The sequence below is a fragment of the Vicia villosa genome, unplaced genomic scaffold (genome assembly GCF_029867415.1).
Source record: "Vicia villosa cultivar HV-30 ecotype Madison, WI unplaced genomic scaffold, Vvil1.0 ctg.000679F_1_1_1, whole genome shotgun sequence".
Taxonomy (NCBI): domain Eukaryota; kingdom Viridiplantae; phylum Streptophyta; class Magnoliopsida; order Fabales; family Fabaceae; genus Vicia; species Vicia villosa.
Genome location: NW_026705302.1, coordinates 364,315 through 373,542, shown reverse-complemented (window position 1 = coordinate 373,542; position 9,228 = coordinate 364,315). Strand labels below are relative to the sequence as shown.

The window sequence follows — 9,228 nt, the reverse complement described above, 5'->3', positions numbered from 1 at the left end:
TATGGTCACCCTCTCCCTTACCAAGCAAAGCCGATACGGCCCAGAATCCGCAATTACCGCCCTCGCCACATTGACGATCCGGTCAATGTATTTGTGAATAAAGACCGACATCTCGTCGATGAATGTAATTTTTGGAGCAATATGTACCACTTCGATTGATGGAAATTTTGTGGAAATAGGTGACGGATTTGAAACTTTCAGAGCAATAGGTGTCGGAGGCGGTTTACTAATGCGAGCTCCTTTGTTTGAACTTTTTTTAGATTTATGAGTAGGTGAGTCGGGAAAGAGTTTGTCGACGTGCTCATAATATGAAGGAACCGTGTAGTCGAGTTGTCATTTGGCGTAGGCTTCACTTTCTTCGGAGCACCCTTTGTATTAACCGGTTGAGACGGCAGTTTCATGTCGGTTGTTTCTGGAAATCCAATCTTCCGCAACTGTTCTTTGATGTATAGTTTCACGTTTTCATAGGCCTTCAAAAACCTCTTTTGTATCTCCTCCAATTCGGAAGTAATAACACAAGTACACAAGCACACGAGAGACCATACGTGCTAGAAATAGTGCAACCACACTTTACATTTCACCGCGTTTAGCCTCGTGAAAGACATAATTCAATCCGGCCCGAGACATATTGCCGATCAATTAAGAGTAAAGGATGTTGTCCTTAAATCAATGCTCCAACACCGTAATGCTCCGACCGAATGAGGTTTGTATCTCGTTGTGTTGGTTCAAAATCATGAGATTTATGGTGTCCCAACCTCGACAAAAATCACCCTTGCTATTACACAACCAATTTTTCAAAGTAGCATGTGCCGACTCAACTCTATTGGTGGTTGTATTCCCAAGGTGTCGGATCTTATTAGTCCACGTGTAACACCCCATTTCTACCCGGCAAATATTATTAAAATCAGAGTTACAAAATTCTTTCAGACAAACAGGATGCCACATTTACTACTCAAAAACATCAATGTTTAATCGCATATGAAATAGATACATAACACTTAAAACTCGGATGAACCAATAATAACATATTTTGATCTTAGAAAACAAACCAACTTTCATTAAATAAGCAACAAAATCACAATTACAACTTAAATGACATATTATCTTGTCCAGCTGAAAACAACTTTAAAAACGACAAATTACTTATTAATATCAACTTAAAATTCAGCAACTAAATATATATTAACAACGATAAAACAACAAGTGTTCATCCCCCCGAGTTTTACGTATTAGAGCGACCAACATCTGACTTGAACTAATGAAGGTAAGCAGCCTTCACTATAGATTACTTGCACGTTACCAACATAGGGGTAACATTCAAACAGAAGGGTAGAGATATCAAACAATATAATTAGATGTATGATAAATACTAAAATCACCACTTCATGGCTTTTTAAACATCATTCATCAACACAAAATTATCAACAAAACATATCAACTATTTCAACTTCACAACGATATCATCAACACAGTATAACAACTATTTCATCATCACAACAACTCAGAGATGCAACTTAAAATGTGACTCATTACGATGCACATGCATGTTGTACCAACGGAGCAAAACTCCCAACTTAAAATCTGCCAGTTAATAGAAGCATCAACAAGGCATAAGCATTCAACTTTAAAACAAGGCATAAGCCTTCAACTTTAAACTTTTGTCAACCCAAACCAACTTACAGAGCATAAGCTCCCAACTTTTATGCTATGAATACGATAATATTATGCATGCAACAACGACAACGACAACAAATCGACACTGGCATAAGCCTACAACGTACAACAGCAACTGAAGGACAGAAAAACACTTAGAAAGGGGGGATTGAATAAGTGTATCTCAAAAACTTAGAAGATAAAAACAATCAACACAATGATTTTTATCCTGGTTGATAACACGATTTTATATCGTATATTTAGCTTAAAATCCATAAGTAATATTAGCATTTTCTTTTAATTATATTGTTTTATTATGATATTATGCAGGTATTTGTGATGTTTCAGGTTTTGCGTTCATATTGAGACTATTAGTGAAAAGAAGAAGAAATGGAGCAAAAATCATTATTATTTATTCTTAAAAGATGAAAGAGAGGTGTTGAAGTGAATAAAGGGGTGCAAAGAAGACCTAAAGGCCTAAAGATCAAGCCCAGCCCACGAAGGAGCTGGAAAAGACCACTTCAACACGTGGAGACGCCCGTCTCCAACAGCTCTATGCCACGTCATGAAGAGGAGACGTCCGTCTCCCACCTTCCCTAAAAATTCTCCACTTGAGACGCACGTCTCAAGTTCGTTACTGAGTCTTCCTAAAGAAGTGGAGACGTGCGTCTCCCAAGTCTGAGTCCAAAACATGCTACATTCACGGAACCAAACTGCAAAACCTCACCTATAAAAGGAGGCTGATACTTCAGTTCTCCAGGTCCGAATTTTTGCTAACGAAGTGCTGCCGAATTCATTTTTCAAGCATTTATTTTTCTCTGCATTTCTATTCATTGCTTTCTTTTCTCATAACAATTTCTACACCGGAAATTGTTGTGAACCTTTTATAGATCTAACCTTACGTTAGATTTAGTTTTTATTTTCCTTGCCTTTAAATTGTACGCCTAATAATTTCTGAAGAACGATCTAGCCAACCTGTGGCGGAAGTTCGAGTACTCCAAGATCTAGATTTATTTCAGATTTATTTTATTCAGGTTATTTATTTACTGCCTTTATATTATTTAATTGCATGATATATTGTATGCCTTTTAATATGCCTTTCATTATAAACCGAATAAATTTATGCATGTTTAACCGTATCAATATGTCTGGCTAATTAATTAAGATATCAGTATGTAAAGTAAGTTAACCGTGGGATCCGAAATAAATTGGCTTAAATATGTCTAATTTAATTAATAAAGTCTTAAAATCAACAGGGCGAGAGTTTGAGATTTTAGGACTGATAAAGGTTAAAATCAATAGAGCGAGAGTTTGAGATCTTTAACTGGATAGAAGACATAAGGCATTAGTTTTAAGGATGGCGAAAGCGTATTAAATCTAATTAGACATTATTTACTATCAAAAAGTGTTTTTAAACCCGACGCGGGATGGCGAAAGCGTACGTTAGGGAATACTAGCATGAGCCGAGTCAATAGAGCGAGAGTTTGAGACTAGGAGATTTAAGTAGATAACGACTTCATAAAGCGAGCATTTTATTAACTATGTTATTTTCAAAAAGCTTTTCTAAATCTAATGGGATGGCGAGAGCGTACATTACGAGTTAGGATAGTAGTCTAAATCAACAGAGCGAGAGTTTGAGAGGAGGAATTTTAAACAACAGAATTAATAAAGATTTTTAATCGAATGAGAACCATAGCCAATGGACCTTCGGATCGCCTAAGTTAAAAGAAATACATACTGATATCCGTTTATTATTATATTATTTAGATTTCACAATTACATTTCCCTTTAGAAACAACCAAGATATTAGTAGCCTTAGCTTTACATAGTAACCTTAGATAACGGTAGATCGATTCATAGTCCCTGTGGATTCGATATCTTTTAAAACTACACGACACGACTGTGCACTTACAGTTATTAGATTTATAGACACGTAAAGTCGCGATCAAGTTTTTGGCGCCGTTGTCGGGGACTATTTAAGTCGATATCGTAACTCACTGTTACACCGTAGAGACTAGGGCAAATTCTTTCCTTTCTGTTTGAACGATTGTATGCCAAGTACTCGTTCACAAGGAGGAGAACTGATACAACGAATTAACGAGATCGAACATTTTGTTAACATAAGACGTCGAGCTTGTAATCTTCCCGAAGTAGCACCAATTCCAATTTCTCAGGAATTGATCTTTACTGATCAAATCAATCAAATTACCCCGAAGTTAGAGATGGCTGCTCCTCGTCCTCTTAGAGACTATGCCACTCCTTCACGAGCTGAATCGCACTCAAGTATCGCACCGCCTGCGATTGAGGCAAACAATTTCGAACTGAAACCTTCATTGGTACAAGCTGTCCAACAGAACCAATTCTCTGGAAGCCCTGCAGACGGTCCTAACCTCCATTTATCCGTGTTCGTGCAATATGCCGACACTGTCAAAGCTAACAACGTTAGCTCCGAAGCTATTCGATTACGCCTTTTTCCCTTCTCCTTGAGAGATAGAGCTAGAGCGTGGCTTCAGTCCCTGCCTTCTAATTCCATAACTACATGGGACGAACTAAAGAGAATATTCTTAGCTAGATATTTTCCGCCTAGCAAGACTGCTATGCTAAGAGGTCAAATCAACGGATTTACCCAAAAAGATAACGAATCACTCTTCGAAGCTTGGTAACGATATAAGGACATGTTAAGACTATGCCCTCATCATGGACTCGAACCATGGTTGATCATCCATACTTTCTATGGTGGTCTACTTCATAACACTAAAATGACTATAGATGCCGCTGCTGGTGGAGCTCTAATGGACAAACCCCATGATGAAGCATACAACCTCATAGAAAACATGGCACAAAACCATTATCAATGGGGAGGAGAACGAGCTGCTCTAGAGAAAACCCAAACCAAAGGAGGAATGTACAAAGTAAGTGGTATAAACCGCGTTAATGCTAAAGTAGACGCTTTAACTCAAAAGATCGAGAACTTAACCATCACTCCTTCAGCCACCGCGGCTGTTGTAGCACCTAACTGCGAGATTTGTGGATTAATTGGACATGTCGTTGCCGAATGTCAACTTCTGACTGGTATTCCATCCGATCAAGTAAACTACGCTCAGGGAAACCCTTACTCTAACACGTACAACCCTGGATGGAAGAACCATCCAAACTTTTCGTATAAGAACAACAATGCGTTGTACGCACCTGGACAAGCACCTGCTGTCCCACCTGTCTATCAAAAAGCGCCTGTAGCTGCTCCAAACGCCCCTAGGAAGTCAAATCTAGAAATCATGATGTAAAACTTCATAGCTTCCCAACAACAAACCAACAAAGACTTCCTAAATCTCAAAAGTAGCTCAACAACAAGCACCTACTGCTGCCCCTGCTGGCACATTTCCTGCTCAACCACAACCTAATCCTAAAGGACATGCGAATGCGATTACACTGTGAAGTGGAACGAACTACGATGGACCTATCGATCCTAGAACTCAAAACGCACCCATGTCACAACAAGAGCCAAAGGAAACCAAAAAGATATCAACTGATGATCAAATTGCCAAAATAAATGAAAACGACACCGAAGTGGAACCTGAAAAAGAAAAACCTTATGTCCCACCACCACCTTATAAGCCACCTATTCCGTACCCTCAGAGATTAGCTAAATCTAAAACCGAAGCGCAATTTAAAAAGTTTGAAGAACTTCTGAAACAATTAAACATACCCATACCTTTCACAGAAGCTATAACTCAGATGCCTTCGTATGCTAAATTCCTAAAAGAAATCCTTTCAAACAAAAAGAAACTCGAGGATAACGAAACTGTAATGCTTACCGCAGAATGTAGCGCTATCATTCAAAACAACATGCCTCCCAAACTAAAAGATCCTGGTAGTTTTTCCATACCTTGTGTAATAGGAAGAACTGTTATAGATAAAGCCTTATGCGATTTAGGAGCTAGTGTTAGTTTGATGCCTCTTTCAACCTGTAAGAAACTAAAACTAGGTGAGCTTAAATCCACGAGAATGTCTCTTCAACTGGCTGACCGTTCAGTTAAATACCCTGTAGGAATGCTGGAAAATATCCCTGTGCGAGTAGGTCAATTCTACATCCCAACTGATTTCATCATCATGGATATCCAGGAAGATTCTAACATCCCAATCATATTAGGAAAACCATTCTTAGCAACTGCTGGTGCAATCATAGACGTTAAACGAGGAAAACTAACCTTCGAAGTTGGAGAAGAGAAGATTGAATTTATTCTATCTCACTTCTTAAAAGCACCCGCTATTGACGACACATGTTGTTTCATGGACATCACTGACGAATGCGTCAGAGAAACAAAGATCGAACCACTCGAAAACCATGAAATCCTAGAAATCCCAATAACCGAAACATCTGATGATAACACGCAAGAAGAAAACCAAAACCTAAGTTTAACCGAATGTTTAGCACTAACACCTGATCCTACACCTGCTCCTAGTAAACTGACTGACGAACTCAAAACACTTCCTAACAATCTAAGATATGAATTCCTAGACACCGAACTTGAACGACCTGTAATAGTCAATGCTGACTTAGGACCGATTGAAACCGAAAAATTATTAGAAGTCCTAAGGAAATATCCAACAGCTTTAGGCTATAAGATTTTTTATCTCAAAGGAATCAGCCTCTTTGTCTGTATGCATCAAATTATGCTCGAGGAAGACTCGAAAACCTCTAGAGAACATCAGAGGAGACTTAACCCGATCATGAGCGAAGTGGTTAGGAAGGAAGTTCTGAAACTATTAGAAGCTGGGATAATATACCCCATATCTGATAGTAAATGGGCTAGTCCTGTTCATGTAGTACCTAAAAAAGGAGGAGTCACGTTGATAAAGAATGAGAAAGGAGAAACTATAACCAAAAGAGTTAAATCTGGTTGGCGAATGTGCATAGATTACAGAAAACTAAGTAAAGCCACTCGTAAAGACCATTTTCCCCTGCCATTCATAGATCAAATGTTAGAACGCTTAGCTAGACATTCTCACTTCTGCTACTTAGATGGTTACTCTGGTTTCTTCCAAATCCCAATCCATCCTGATGACCAAGAGAAAACAACTTTCACCTGCCCTTTCGGAACCTTTGCCTACCGACGAATGCCATTCAGATTATGTAACACACCTGCGACATTCCAAAGATGTATGATGGCAATATTCGCCGACTTCCTAGATAATATTATGGAAGTCTTCATGGACGACTTCTCCGTATGTGGACAAAGTTTCGAGGGATGTCTTGCGAATTTAGAAAAAGTTCTAGAACGTTGTGTGAAGGTTAATTTAGTCCTAAATTGGGAAAAATGTCACTTTATGGTACAAGAAGGGATTGTGCTAGGACATATAGTGTCGAATAGAGGAATTGAGGTAGACAGAGCTAAAATAAAAGTTATTGAAAACCTTCAACCTCCAAAAACCGTTAGAGAGATACGAAGTTTCTTAGGACACGCTGGTTTTTACCGACGATTCATGAAAGACTTCTCGAAGATAACTAAACCATTAACCGAATTATTAATGAAGGACGCCGATTTCGTCTTTGATGACAAGTGTTTAGAAGCCTTCAAAACCCTTAAGGAAGCATTAATCTCCACACCCATCATGCAACCTCCTGATTGGACTGAACCATTCAAAATAATGTGTGATGCAAGCGATTACGCTGTAAATAATGTCCTAGGTCAAAGAAAAGATAAGAAACTTCACGTTATTTACTATGCAAGTAGAACTATGGACGAAGCCCAAATGAATTATGCTACAACTGAGAAAGAGCTTTTAGCTGTAGTTTTTCGCTTTGGATAAATTCCGCTCATACTTAGTAGGAGCCAAAATAATAATATACACCGACCACGCCGCTATTAGGTACCTATTAACTAAAAAGGATGCTAAACCGAGACTCTTAAGATGGATCTTGCTATTGCAAGAATTTGATTTAGAAATTAGAGACAAAAAGGGAACAGAAAACGTAGTAGCAGACCACCTTTCTCGCTTAGAAAGCCTAGAACCTGAAACCGTACCTATTAACGATGATTTTCCTTACGATAAGCTTATAGCTCAATTAGAAAGAAATGCTCCCGATGAACCTGCTGCAACCACCTTTGCAGTGACCATTACACCCTGGTATACGGATTTCGTAAATTATTTAGCCGCTGGTGTACTTCCCCCTGATTTAAGCTACCAACAGAAGAAGAAATTCTTCCATGACCTGAAACAATACTATTGGGACGACCCTCTTCTTTTCAAGAGAGGCCCCGATGGAATCTTTAGACGTTGTGTACCTGAGGAAGAAATAGGAAGTATAATAACACACTGCCATTCAGCCCCTTATGGAGGACATGCTAGCACGTCTAAAATCTGTGCTAAAATCCTCCAATCTGGACTCTATTGGCCTAACCTATGGAAAGACGTTCACTTTGCCGTTATAAACTGTGATAGATGTCAACGAACTGGAAATATCTCGAGACGAGACGAAATGCCTCAAAAGGGCATTCTAGAAGTAGAAATATTTGACGTCTGGGGAATAGACTTTATGGGTCCCTTTCCATCATCATTCGGAAATAAATATATCCTCGTAGCTGTCGATTACATTTCGAAATGGATAGAAGCTATCGCTTCTCCTACAAACGACACACGAGTAGTGATCAAACTTTTTAAAAATGTCATCTTTCCTAGGTTTGGTGTACCAAGACTGGTAATTAGCGATGGTGGATCTCATTTCATTTCAAGAATCGTTGAAAAACTTCTTCGAAAATATGGAGTGAATCATCGAATAGCGACACCATACCATCCACAAACAAGCGGACAAGTAGAAGTCTCTAACCGAGAAATAAAGCAAATATTGGAGAAGACTGTTGCTATATCTAGAAAAGATTGGTCATCCAAGTTAAATGAAGCTTTATGGGCTTATAGAACAACTTTCAAAACTCCAATAGGAACCACCCCACTCAAACTCATTTATGGAAAATCATGTCACCTCCCGGTAGAATTGGAACATAAGGCTTATTGGGCCATTAAGACATTAAATTTAAATTACACTACCGCTGGCGAAAAACGCATTCTAGACATAAACGAATTAGACGAGCTTAGACAAGACGCTTACGAAAACGCTAAAATCTATAAAGAAAGAACGAAAAAAATGGCACGACAAGCGTATATCTAGGAAAACTTTTAGCATAGGCGATAAAGTCCTGTTATTTAATTCTAGACTAAAATTATTTCCTGGAAAGCTATGATCTAGATGGTCTAGTCCCTTCGAAATTACTAACATCTTTCCGAGCGGAGCGATAGAAATTAGAGGAAAAACGGTCGAACCTTTTGTCGTAAATGGGCAACTTCTTAAACATTACCATCGTCTCGAGAACGATGAAAATATTCAACTTTTCAAACTTGACGAGCTGCCCGCTCATTCGAAAAAATGATTTTCATTTAAATCGTCGAGCTTACGACATAAAACAAAGTGTTTAGTGGGAGACAACCCACGTTTTTATTTTTTTTATTTTCTTATCTTTATCCTTTTAATTTAATTTAATTTAAATTATTTTATTTTATTTTATTCTATCTTGTTTT

At 38.4% G+C, this 9,228-nt stretch overlaps 1 non-coding gene across 1 annotated transcript; it reads right to left on the bottom strand.

Moving 5' to 3' along the window:
• Positions 1–4,250: 4,250 nt before the first annotated feature.
• On the bottom strand, positions 4,251–4,357 carry LOC131630404 (small nucleolar RNA R71). Its single transcript, XR_009292321.1, has one exon. It is a non-coding gene; the product is annotated as a small nucleolar RNA R71 (small nucleolar RNA).
• Positions 4,358–9,228: the final 4,871 nt, after the last annotated feature.